At 36.3% G+C, this 14,196-nt stretch overlaps 1 pseudogene; it reads left to right on the top strand.

The window, feature by feature from the left end:
* LOC121323035 overlaps positions 1-14,196 on the top strand; it is an 89,728-nt pseudogene that overhangs the window by 26,293 nt on the left and 49,239 nt on the right.

Here is a 14,196-nt window from a genome sequence, read left to right on the forward strand (position 1 = left end):
GAAAACTAGAAGTATTCTATTGGCTACTGTATTATTCTTAAAAGCAAGCAACCAAATATGTTTACTGTTGCCTGATTGTGAAATCCAAAAGGGAAACAGAGTATACTTTGTTAAGAAGTAGAACATGCTGTTTTATTCCTGTATTTGTTGTGCACCTCACTTGAAGGTGTAATATGATAAACAAAACCATTGAAAAAATGTACAATTTGTGTCTGTTTCATGTATTGCACTTAGTGGTAGTTTGGCAACGTATGTTTTAATGTATTGATTATACAAAAAAAAAAAAAAAAAAAAACAGGCATTAGAATACTGTGAAGGGGGATCTAATAATATACAGTATATATAATTAATGTACAAATGCCCTTAATTTTTTTGGATTTCCTTTAATGTATGGAGTTAAAAAAACAATGAATTTTGTCTAAATTTGATGTCACGGTTTTAGGCTGCATATTTTAATCCTGTTTATTTGTGTCTGTTTGTTTGCAGGTGTTTGATCAAGGACTTTGAAAGGCGGCCTTCGGTCACACACCTCTTGGAGAATCCCTTCATTAAACAGACCCATAGTAAAGTCATGACTCTCCAAAATCAGCTGGCCAGACTCATCCAGGAACAGAAAGAGTCAGGATGTATATCCACAGCCAAGTACGTTGCTGCAATGCAAGGTTTACTCTGGGTTGTGAGAGGAATGCCACTCTTATTTAGTGCTTCTTTAGTTTAGAATTTGTATTGTTGTTTTTGTACAACTTTTACAGCGATTTTAGAAACGTGTTTTTACACACTAACTACAAAGCTTTCAACTGTGGTAATTTTGGTGATTACATCACAGTTCTGATACCTGAGGTAGAAGAACCCCCCCTTGACACCCCCCCCCCCCCCCCCCCCACCACTATGCTAACAAGCTAGCTGGAGTCTAAAGGATTTCTAGGTTGAGATAAAGCCCTCTTTAACCAACAAAAATATATGACTTGCTATCTAAAACAATGTGATGCCAGTTTATGGAGCACAAACACTGTATCCCAAGGTCTCTGTGATGTTGCAGTTAACAATCTGTGTGCTAGAGAGCAGAACTGAGCAGAATTGTAGGTTGCAATTATACCCACAGAGGGGAAAAAAAAAAAAAAAAAAACACATAAAAGAAGGGTCTGGAATTGAATTTGATGGGATTTATATATTATATAGTTTACTGTAAATATTCAGTGATGTCCAGCGGGTGGCAGGATTTCACTGCTGCTGTTCTCGTACAGTCCTAATGTGAATTCTGATGTGAGTTGAGTGAATGCTAGATTGTTTATAATAGGTAACAAACAGACATGGAGGCAGTGCATTAATGCAAGGACTGTTTTCAATTCATGTGTGTATCCTGAAGCAGCATTACAGCAGTGTTGTGTGCTTTCACCTAGAAGATTAAACTTAATTAAATTAAGTATGTAATTTTACCTTACTCTCTACAGTAGTTTTGTAATTGATGCAATTAAAAGCTCTTTGCATTGTGTAAATTGATACATTTTACTATCTTACAAAAATAATAGTGTTCGGTAATGTCTTACAGCCTTGTCAATACATTTGACATTGATTCGTGATAAGCACAAAAAGCAATTAACTAACCATGGGTTGCATTTTGTTTTTGTTATTTTTGGTAAATTACAATTAAATTTAGACATTAAAAATATAAACCTTCAAAAGGTGAAATGAAATGTTTCTATTGTGAGGTTGGGAGGGAGGGACTGATATACTAGACATGGGAAATTCTCTGAATAGTGGACAATCAACAGGGCTCATCTGTTTTATGGTTTTTTATATTACATTTTTGCAGAGTAGGAATGCTCATGAGACACACTTCAGACAGAAATAGCCTGCTAGGTTCTGTCATTAGGGATCAGCGATAATTGTAACACAGCAGGAGATAGGAGATAGGCAGCTCACTGTAAGTAATACCTCTGCTGTTAAATGATTTTAACTCTTTCATGTCTTTGCCTGTGGACACCTGATGGAATCCTATTGTGAATGCCAATGTGTGTAACATGCATCTCGTCTATAAAGCTGAAGAAAACTAATGTGCCAAGTTTGTGTTTGCTACAATTCAATTTGTGGTAGAATGAGATCCTTCTGGGCCTGACATTGCAAATTGGTGAGAAAATCTGGGGTAAAACATTTGGGCACAATAAAAAATACTAGTACAAATAAATAACAATAAACATGTTGCTGGCATAGATATGCTACAGTGTGGTAATACAATACAGATCACAGTAGATTCACTAAAATACACCACAGTAATAACTTTAATATTTGCAGCACTGAAAACCTAAACATCCTAGATACCATAGGAATCTAAATGGATCTTGCATCAACTGCAGCACAAATACCCTTGAAACCAAAGCTTCTAAACCACCAACAAATAGTCAAGCGTTTTCTTTTATTCACTGTTGTACCCTGAGGGTGTCTTTGAAAAGCTCCCCTTCTATCGAGGTGCAACATGAACACGTTCATAATGTGCAGCTGCCTTTGCACTGACCCGGTGACTTGTGAATCCACACAGGAGAATAAAAGGTCAATTGTCGACCAAATGAAAACTACATTGTAGTAAATAAGGGCTTGGTATAATCAATAAAACTCTGGGAAAGTGTTAAAAATGAGATTAATTGTGCTGTGTGCACCCTGACATACAGATTAACTGTTTTTAAAATGGAAGTTCTTGAGCTTCAATTGTACATGTAACATGAGACTGCACTACAGCAGTAATAAATATGCTAAATATAATTTAAATATAAACTTTTTTTTTCAAATCCATTAGGCATGAACGAATCAATAGCAGAAAAACTCAAGAAAAAGCAGTGGAAAGCTGTCCAGACGATGACTTGGTCAGTCTCCAAGTTTTAGATGAGGTGAGTGAGTGGTTTTTTTTGTATATCTGGAAGGGGGGGGAGGTGGGATGTTTTACTAAAGCAGGTCCCTGTTTATCGTTGTGTAGGAAACTCTCATTGCTCATCTGCAGAAGCAGCATGCAGCCCTTCAGATTTACACATATGTTGGAGACATTCTGATTGCTTTAAACCCTTTTCAGAATCTTAACATCTACTCACCACAGGTAAGTTTAATAGAAGCATGTACATTTTTTAATACTGCATGTACTAATATCATCATACCCGAATGCTATCAGAGAAGTTAAATATCATGTCATAATTGAATAGCTAAATTATTACGTGCTTGTGTAAAAGCATGGCACTAGGGCAGAATGTGATCACATTTTGTGATAGTCACATGCTAGTTTTCGTTATAAAGAGTTCAGTAGGGTTCAGGTTATTCTTCAAAGCAAGAACACTTGATCCTTGTGTACTTCATCGGTGTCAATATGTTTTTCCATGATTTTGAAATACCTTGTACACACATAGCTGGAAGCTGGTTTGAAGAAAGGCATCTGGGGTAGTTAGCAATATGTCATGTAAAATCCTTCGTATACAATGTTATTGTCTGAATACTTTTCAGGGAAGGCCTCTTTTGTCCTATGAGCACTTTGACCTGATACATGAGCACTAAGTCCACACATTTATAAACACTGAATGTGATCCTGTCTGCCATGAGACAAAATAAAAAATGTTTTTTTCTTGTGGTGTGTTGTTGATGAGTCACCCTCTGGGTGATTCATAAGCTACTGACATATCTAAAAATGAAAACAATTTATGGAAGCAATTCTGCTATTTATTTTTTTAACATACAGTTTTCTAAGTTGTACCATGGAGTAAGGCGATCATCAAATCCTCCACATATCTTTGCAATGGCAGATGCTGCTTACCAAGGAATGGCAACTTTCAGCAAAGACCAGGTAAGAAAGACAGAGAGGCACTGCCACCATGGTTTAGAAACACACAGCTAATATACCTAATCGTCTAATTCCAGAGACTCGTACGCCTTGAAGACAACAGACCTTTTGTCAATTGCATCCAGCAATTTGTAATTTTCAAACACGTTACGATTACACATCTTGCCTCTTTCAAAGCTCGATCTCTACTGTACTTGTGACTTTTAGAATAATCTTATAGATTACACTTACATTTAATACTGAGTGTTTCTACTAAAAATAAAAACTGCAGCTCTTTTTTATTTACTAATCTCAAGAACAAGGTGAAATGCAAATGCTGTTTACTGAAATGTTTCTGTGTGATTTTTAGGCAAACAATCGTACATTACGAGAGAAAATTCTCCAGGTCAACCCTTTGGTTGAGGCCTTTGGCAACGCCTGCACTGCTATAAATGACAACTCGAGTCGGTTTGGGAAGTATCTGGAGATGAAGTTCACGCCGACTGGGGCAGTGGTGGGAGTAATAAAACAAGCTACGTGGGTGGAGCCTTTTGATTCAGTTTCATTCTTTTGAAAATAATATTAATTATAGAGCCTTACTAAAACATGTGAGGAGGACCTGTTTATTGAAATGGTAGAAATATATGTTTATCAAGTGGATGTTTACTGTATACTAAAAAACAAGAGGAACTGTTTACAGGCTTATTGAGTTTTATTCATGTTTTATTTTTTTTTTATTTAGTAATCGGCAATTGATTTTACCCCGTTTTTTCTCCAAGTTGAAATGTTAAATTGTATTTTAGGCTGAGCTCACCGCTACCACCCCTGCAATAACTCGGGAGCGGCGAAGATAAACACACGCTGTCCTCCGAAGTGTGTGTCGTCAGCCAACCACTTAGTTTCACTCTGCAGGCCTGCTATGCAGCCAACCCAGAGCTACAGCGTCAGAGGACAACGCAGCTCTGGGCAGCTTACAGACAACCCTGTAGGCGCCTGGCCAGACTAGAGGGGTCGCTGGTGCGTGGTGAGCCAACGACACCCTAACCCCTCCCCCCCACCCACCCATTCATCCAATTGTGCGTCTCCCCCTGGGAGCACCCGTCAGCGACCAGCAGTGGAATAGCCTGGACTCGAATCGGCGACCTCCAGGCTATAGGGCGCATCCTACACTCCCGCATGCGCCATTCTGGAGCCTTCTTATTCATGTTTTATCATGGTGTATTTGCATCAGTGGCGTATTGATTAAAATGCATTTTTTTTTTTTTTCTTTTCTTTTCAGAGTAGAGAAAAGTTTCCACATGTTTTATTATATGTATGCTGGTCTTTATCAACAGAAACAACTGGCACAATACAGGCTATCGGAGAACCACCCTCCGAAGTGCATGTTTAGTTTAAGATATGATGCATTCTGTTTTGGAGAGACAACATTTGTTTATATATTTACTTTTGCAAATTGAAATCAAATTGCAGGCTATATAACATGGAGTAAATGGAATGTTAAACATCAAAGTTTGCGTTTTGTATTTTTCCATTTTTGCATAGATGTTGCATATGTTGGTGGAATTGAACCGTGTCCTTTTTATCAGTCACTTTAATGAGACATTTTCAATGAAACCTCATTACTTTCTCTCAGAATATAATAACTCCCTTCAGGTTCCTATTATACTGTATGTTCAACCTTGGCACTATTTATTCTTAGACGATAACTAGTCTTTCACTTGGATATTATACAGTTCATGCTTGTGGGAAGGGCCTATCAAACTTACTTAATTATACAACAAGTGTGTTATGTCATCAGCAGTATTATTATAAACTTGATATCCATCAGAAGCTATTTTATATTGTTGTTTTCTGTTTGTTCATTACTTAAGTCAATTCAATTTAAAGTTTATATATATATATATATATATATATATATATATATATATATATATATATACACACACACACACATATATATATATATATATATATATATATATATATATATATATATATATATATATATATATATATATATATACACACACAGTGCCTTGCAAAAGTATTCAGACCCCTGACCAATTCTTTCATATTACTGAATTACAAATGGTACATTGAAATTTCGTTCTGTTCGATATTTTATTTAAAACACTTAAACTCAAAATTAATTATTGTAAGGTGACATTGGTTTTATGTTGGGAAATATTTTTAAGAAAAATAAAAAACTGAAATATCTTGCTTGCATAAGTATTCAACCCCCACACATTAATATTTGGTAGAGCCACCTTTTGCTGCAATAACAGCTTTAAGTCTTTTGGGGTAAGTATGTACCAGCTTTGCACACGGAGTGATTTTGGTCCATTCTTCTTGGCACATTTGCTCCAGGTTGTTCAGGTTGGTTGGACGACACTTGTGGACAGCAATTTTTAAATTGTGCCACAGATTCTCAATGGTATTGAGATCAGGACTTTGACTGGGCCACTGTAGGACATTCACCTGTTTGTTCTTGAGCCACTCCAATGTTGCTTTGCCCTTGTGCTTGGGATCATTGTCCTGCTGAAAGGTGAATTTCCTCCCAATCTTCAGTTTTTTTGCGGACTGAAGCAGATTCTCTTGCAGTATTTTCCTGTATTTTGCTCCATCCATTCTTCCTTCAATTGTAACAAGATGCACAGTCCCTGCTGATGAGAAGCATCCCCACAGCATGACGCTGCCACCACTGTACTTCACTATAGAGATGGTGTGTCTTGAGGCATGGGCATTGTTAGGTTTGCGCCACACATAGCGCTTTGAGTTTTGGCCAAAAAGCTCTATTTTGGTCTCATCTGACCACAAAACCTTTTCCTACATCGCAGCTGGGTCTCTCATGCTTTCTGGCAAACCCCAGACTTGCTTTTAGATGGTACTTTTTGAGTAACGGCTTCTTTCTTGCCACCCTCCCATACAGGCCATTGTTATGCAGAGCTCTTGATATGGTTGACTTAAGCACCATTACTCCACTCCCAGCCACTGAACTCTGTAGCTCCTTCAAAGTGATTGTTGGCCTCTCTGTGGCTTCTCTCACAAGTCTCCTTCTTGTTTGAATGCTGAGTTTTTAGGGACAGCCTTTTCTTGGCAGTGCCTGGGTGGTGTGATGCAGCTTCCGCTTCCTGATTATTGATCCAGCTGTGCTCACTGGGATATCCAAACTCTTGGATATTATTTTGTACCCTTTCCCTAATCTATGCATTTGTATTACTTTATCTCTAACTTCTGTAGCATGCTCTTTGGTCTTCATTTTCCTTCATATTCACAGCCCTACCAATGATCCTTCAACAGTGGGATTTTTGTCCAGAAAATGTGACATGTGACTTTAATTGTTCACAGGTGGAGGCCAATGGTAAGGTAATTGTGTCCTCGTTAGGGCAATTTCGTTCATCGGTGCAAACTGGGAGCTTCCACAGCACAGGAGTTGAATACTTATGCAAGCAAGATATTTCAGTTTTTTATTTTTCTTAAAAATATTTCCTAACATAAAACCAATGTCACCTTACAATAACTGATTCTGAGTTTCAGTGTTTAAAAATAAAATATCAAACAGAACGAAATTTCAATGTACCATTTGTAAGTCGGTAATATGAGAGAATTGGTCAGGGGTCTGAATACTTTTGCAAGGCACTGTATATATATATATATATATATATATATATATATATATATATATATATATATATATATATATATATATATATATATATATAGTCCACAAAAAACACTTTAATTACTGTAGATCTAAAACACGCTCTCTCTCTCTCTCTCTCTCTCTCTCTCTCTCTCTCTCTAAACACTAAACATTATTAAATTGTTATTCATCTTAAAGCGAAAAAAAACATAAATATGGCTTAACAGGTTTTTTTTGTCTTTTTTTTATATAGATACATTGACAATGAAAATGGTAAAGTGATGGAGGATATCATCTCCAACAATTCATACAAAGATCAGTTTGAAGCCATCCAGCATTGTTTCAGAATCATTGGGTTCACTGAGCAGGTACAAGGTCGACACACGCAAGTTTTATTTGTAACTTCCTGTCAGTGTTATTTTATAAATTACTTTAATGGACCACAGCAGTTCTTAGCATTATTGAAGTGTTGGTAAGAAATGTCATGTTATATCCACATTTCCATCATTTCACACATTTTTCAGAAATTCCGGGCACCGCTCTATATGTGAACACTGTTTAATATGTGCAGGTGTGATCAATTGCATGTTAACTGTTATGTTTTCTTGTTTACAGGAAGTCAATTCTGTATATAGAATTCTTTCTGCCATCTTAAATACTGGAAACATTGAATTTGCAGCTATTACTTCTCAACACCAGACGGATAAAAGTGAAGTTCCTAATTCTGAAGCCTTAGAAAATGGTATAGAATACAGGCAAAAAGTCATTTAGAAAATAGCATAAACCATTGTACAAGAATGTGGAGACTCTATTATTGAAGGAACAGTGAAATAATATAGTAGTGGGTTCGAATCCTCTGATTCGCCTGGTTAAATCTGTTTTCAGAACTTAGTTACAGGATGCTAAGCTGAACCGGCAAAGTGTGATTTTCATACTTGTTCAGGAAATTAAAACAAACAAACAAAACATGATATAAATGTTGGTGTATTTTGCTACTATTTTTTATTAAAATCAACTGTGTCTAGATTACATCTTTTTTCTGTGATGACAGAAGTCAAGAACGATTGGTTTAACATGCTCCCGGTGAACATGTCTGTTTTCCAGCTGCCTCCCTCCTTAGTATTGGTGCAGACGAGCTTCAGGAGGCCCTGACCTCACAATGTGTGGTGACTCGAGGAGAGACCATCATCCGCACCAACACTGTGGACAAGGCTGCAGACGTGCGAGATGCCATGTCCAAGGCCCTGTATGGGCGGCTTTTCAGCTGGATAATAAACTGCATCAATACCCTGCTGCAGCCTGATAAAAATATATGGTTAGTGTTTAAAATATACAGCTAGACAATGAAACCAAAAGCAACATTTTATCTACTACTACCCCCAGAGAAGTAAGGTTTATAGATTCGTCTGGTGTTTGAGATGGCTCTGGTTATGTGAACATTTTAATGTGTTAATACGTTATGTGTAGGGTGTCTCTTATTGTTAAAAGATATGCCAGCTCATGCAGTTTTGGCAATATGACTGCAGTTGTGGCTGCCCTGCTCCCCACATTCACATTTGATCTGATTCACTACTGACTAGATATTGCATGTTTCTGGATTTGTGTTTTGCAGAAAAGTTAAATATTGTCCTTTTTCTTTCTTTCTTTCTTTCTTTCTTTCTTTCTTTCTTTCTTTTCTTTCTTTCTTTCTTTCTTTCTTTCTTTCTTTCTTTCTTTCTTTCTTTCTTTCTTTCTTTTAAAGCACTGCAGAGAGTGGAATGAATGTTGGCATTCTAGACATCTTCGGATTTGAGAATTTCAAGGAGAATTCATTTGAGCAGCTGTGCATTAACATTGCCAATGAACAGATCCAGTTCTACTTCAACCAACACATCTTTGCTCTGGAGCAGGTAAAATAAACTAAAAGAGCTTAAAGACAACTTGGTATGGGTGAGAGTTAATTTAACTAATCCATTCATCTTGTTGTTTAGATTAACTGTGTTTCTGTCATCACATCATGGTGACCTGAAGTTTAAAGCACCCTATGGCCTTAAGCGAGCTCTCTGAATTATGTCTAATCTCCAAGAACAGTTGATACATCAGAGTGTAACCATTAACCTGTCCCCCTGAAACACTAGGAATACCTCATTGGTTTTACCTGCTGTTCACGGATGTATTTCTTGCATCCATTGGGGAATAGGTCAATGGTTGACATTTGGTGTACCAAATGTACTTGGAGATTAGACATAATATTGAGAGCTCTGATGAGGTTACAGGTGGTATTTCAACTTCACGATAACCGTCCCCAATCTGTAAAGAAGAACACATTGGTTGTGATAGCTGTCATAATTTATACCAAGTTGCTTTTTAATATCCTTATCTCCGTTGATTTAATGTCCATCATTGTTGCAGAAATGCCTACATCTGGTTAAGTTTATATGTGTGGTGATAGTAGGAGCTTTATGAGAAGACCCACTGATAGCAGAAACTGCAAGAAAATACTGACAAAGTCCCAGGTGAAAAGGTGCCTAGAGGAAAATGTCCACATGCATTATCAGATATTAACAGTGCTAATATATACCCATTCTGAGCCCCAATTTCTTGATGAAGGGACATGCAGATGATTCCTTACCAACATGCCTATCAATAAGATAAATTAATAAGACAAAAGCATTTTGTGCTGCATCCACAATGGAATCTTTAGCTCTGTGAATGGTTTGGGTTCATTCAGCCCCTGTGGCTTGGGTTCAACACACCATATTGCTGTTTAACAGCTCTAAACACATTTTATCTTGGTGGAGATGGATTTTTCCACAGAATAACGATTGTTTGGGACCACACCAATGAACTTGATGAGCAGTATTCGTAGTAGCAGCAAATGAGTCTGCATTGCAATCACAATTAATCTTTCTGTCTGTTTTGTATGTGTTATTTTGTAAAATGTTTGGGGTAGTGTCGCATGAAGTATGTAATTCTGCAGCAAGTGTCATTTTTTCTCATTTAAGTATGAAACAAATGTAAGTTTTATTATTTACAATAACTAAAACACATTAATAGATAGACTCTTTTTTTTCTACGCATGATAAATTTAAGGATGCACAGTTTAATTGACTAATGTAGAGATTAAGCACACACACACAGGTTAATGTAGTATCAAAAAACCAATTGCCTGGCTCTTTCAGAACATTCAGAGGTTTATCAGACTGCTACTTTACATACTGTTTTTTCTCATTTTAAGTATTATTTACGTTATAGTGTCCACACATTATAGTTTATCTTAATCATTGCCTTTTCGCAAATTAATCGAGTGTTAGCTGTCGCATAGTTTCACCTGATTTCCCCTTGGGAAGTTAGAATCAATCTTGAATATTGCCTTTGGGATTCAGGAACATTTTTTAAAATGTGTATATTTTTACAATGGGCTGTTTAATGATGCTTTTTATTTTGAAATAATGTACCACTTCCCTTTTCATCAAAGGAAATTACATTACACTTAAACATTAATATCTATTAACGCTATTTAAAGGCTCTCATCCCACTACTGTTTGTTTTGTGTTGAACACAAGAATAGAGAAAAGTTTGTTTTCTAGTATTTTGAACTGCCTTACTTAGGGAATACTTACCTTCAAAAGAACAGTACTTGCTTTTCTTTGTTTGTTAAACACTTTCCTTTAATAAACATTATGTGGGAGTTCTGGGTGTAGCACTGTGCAGAGATTGGTCCTGGTTGTGCCATGTGGTGCTACTTGCATGTATTTGTAATTAATGCATGCTTAGTAAGTACATAGTGAAAATGTTATGCTGAACCGACCTGCCCAATTTTGTCAGTTTGCAATTACGAAAACCGTAACTTGGTTTTAGGGCGTCTTAATTGTAATAAATAAATAAATACAATTTAAAAAAATTGCCTCTTTAAGTTGGGCAGTTAGTCCTTCAGTTTGTCCCCAACTTTAACAAAGTTAGGCGCCTGTGATTAAGACACAAAATTCTTGGACTATTGCTACTGACATTGATTAAAACACTGAATTGTACTTCTTTTAGAATGAAACACTCACCTATAGGCACCAAAATTGACTAAATATTACTGATTTAAGAAGGTTTACTGTTCCATAGCTTGTCTATACTCAGTGAGTATGAGTTAGATTTGTGTTATTATACAGTTATATAAGCTGTTAATGCAAAAACGTTATTTGTACAGTTGGATATTAGTTATCAACTTTGAAAATTGCCAAAATGGTCCTTGAAAAGTCCTTGAAATTTGTATCAGAAAAGCTGTATGAACCCTGTATTTACTGATTTAGATAAGCAGGTATGTATATGGTTTTTGCAGCTGAGGTTTTATAATATTGATATTATGTAAATACATGTAAAAGGATTGAGTAACATTTCAAAAACGATGTTTGTTAACTAGCCCCATGTGTGATTTTGTCAGGTTGATCCATCTGGTAAAGTTGTAAGTGAAGTCATTTTGGAATTTCTTTGTCTCAGAATGTATCTGAAGGCATGTACAACCCCAGACCCCCGGCCAAAAGATTGATTTTGCTCCAGGATTTTCAGTCAGTATGATCAGTGGTCACTTTTACCCATACATTTTACAAATAGTTGTATTTGTAAAACTATTTTATCTTGCATCAGTCATTTTTACCTGCCCAGGGAGTTAGGGACTAGCATTCAGAGCAGCTGATTGCATTTCAGTTTGATTGTACATTATTTTTTCATGCTTTTTTCATAATATGATATGTTTTTTTTGTTCTGTTTATTAAATGTATATGTAGATTGAATACCAGAATGAAGAAATTGACGCCAGTCTGGTGGAGTATGAAGACAACCGACCAATCTTAGATATGTTTCTTCAGAAACCCATGGGGCTTCTGTCTCTACTGGATGAAGAAATTCGCTTTCCACAGGCAACTGACCAGACTTTAGTAGGTAGGAGGAATTAGGTTACTTAAGTAATCCTCTTGTCATGAAACCTTTCTAAAACAGTACTTGCAGTGGATTCCTTGTTTTTTTTTCATGTGAGCTTTTATAAACGTTTTGAAATGTATCATTACAGATAAATTTTAGGTCAATCTACGTTATAAGTACTTTTGGAGACCAAAACGTGTGGAGCTTTGTTTTGGAATTCAACATTATGCGGGAAAGGTAATTGCATTTGACCAGACCACACTATATAGCCATCAATAACTATTATGTCTGTATGTATGTTTTAATCTACATTGATGGCTGGATTGTGGGTGACTCCTCATCCTTGGTTTTCACTACAATGACTGCCCGAGTCACATCAATAAAAAGAAGGTTAATTGCATGCAGTTTTTGTGCCCATCAGCACAGGTTATGTTCTTCACCTAGCTGTTATTTTCAATAGCTCTTCTTTTGTCAGATCAAGCCACTGTTTTGTTATATGCACCATAATGATTTTTTTTTTTACCATTGTTGAAGTTGCTTTCCCCGATTTAAGTGCTTTAAACATGGGGTTTGTTCTTCCAGGTTTTGTACAATGCTGATGGTTTCTTGGAAAAGAACCGAGACACTCTCCCAGCAGATATCATGGTTGCCTTGAGAACATCGGAGAATAAGCTGCTGCAGCAGCTCTTTTATAGTCCTCTGACAAAAACAGGTAGGCATTTTTTGTGATAGCAACCTAGTATTTATTATTTGAAAATAGTAGATCCAAATGTGCTTTCCAAGTGCATAGAACATAATGTCTAACTGTACAGCTGATCTTTCTAGGAGTGATGTTTCTAAATTGATGTCAGTTAAAGGCAGGTTCCATCGAACGATGTTTAGGAAGGCTCAGAATGGGTGTTATTTATAAACAAACAGAATCCAGAACAAGGTTTTTAAACATTATGTGAGGTACTTTGTTTTAGCTAAGTGGCTGTCATAATACGTACTGTTAAAAATAAAAATAAAAAATCTTTTAAATAAAAGCAGCACCACACACTGTTCTTAAAATTGCAGACAGAAAACAATAAGGCGGCAATATTTACATTTTATTGTACTTTTATATGTAAACCATATTTTTCTGCACATTCAAGTCACATTATAATTTTCAGTTCTTTTAGAGTGAGCTGCGTGGTCCTCAAGTACAACGTCAGGTCAAAATAACTGCTAACGCTCCCTGTTGCCTGCACTGACAATTTCAGTGCCTTGCTTTTACTAGTGACACTTAATAAAGTTTAAGATGATAGTACTGATAACAGCTTTAGTCATGTCATTTTGCATATTAAGATGGAATGGCTAAGGCCCCCTTTTAAAGCGTGAAATAATCACTGGAATTGGTAATTTCTATTCTTCAGGGTAACATATGAATTGTAATTTACATACATTTTTATATAATATGAATTTTCTGTTTTCTACCAAATTACAGACTGAGGTTTAAAATTAATAAATTTCTTGTGGTTTTCGTCTGCAAACCTCCCAACAGATTCTACACTGTGTTCAAAGTGTAAGTGTGTTTGTGTAACCACTAGGTGGTAGTCTTAGAGATAAAGAACCAGTAAATATGTATTATGGTCCACCAAAAATAATATACCTTTCTAAATGTATTGGAAAGTATTGGTGTACTGATCAACAAAAACTGTATAGTAACTTCTAATATTTAAAGAAAAGGTGACCTGATAAAATAAGAGATGGGGAATCTGTGTAATCTTACACAGCATGTTAGTCTGTTGGAGTTCTTGTGATACAATTGCAGCAGCCCTCACTGTGGGACTGTGCAGGAAACGCTATCCAGTTTAGGGGACAAAACCCATTAACTTTTGGCTCCTGCCAT

The sequence above is a fragment of the Polyodon spathula genome, chromosome 11 (genome assembly GCF_017654505.1).
Source record: "Polyodon spathula isolate WHYD16114869_AA chromosome 11, ASM1765450v1, whole genome shotgun sequence".
Lineage (NCBI taxonomy): Eukaryota > Metazoa > Chordata > Actinopteri > Acipenseriformes > Polyodontidae > Polyodon > Polyodon spathula.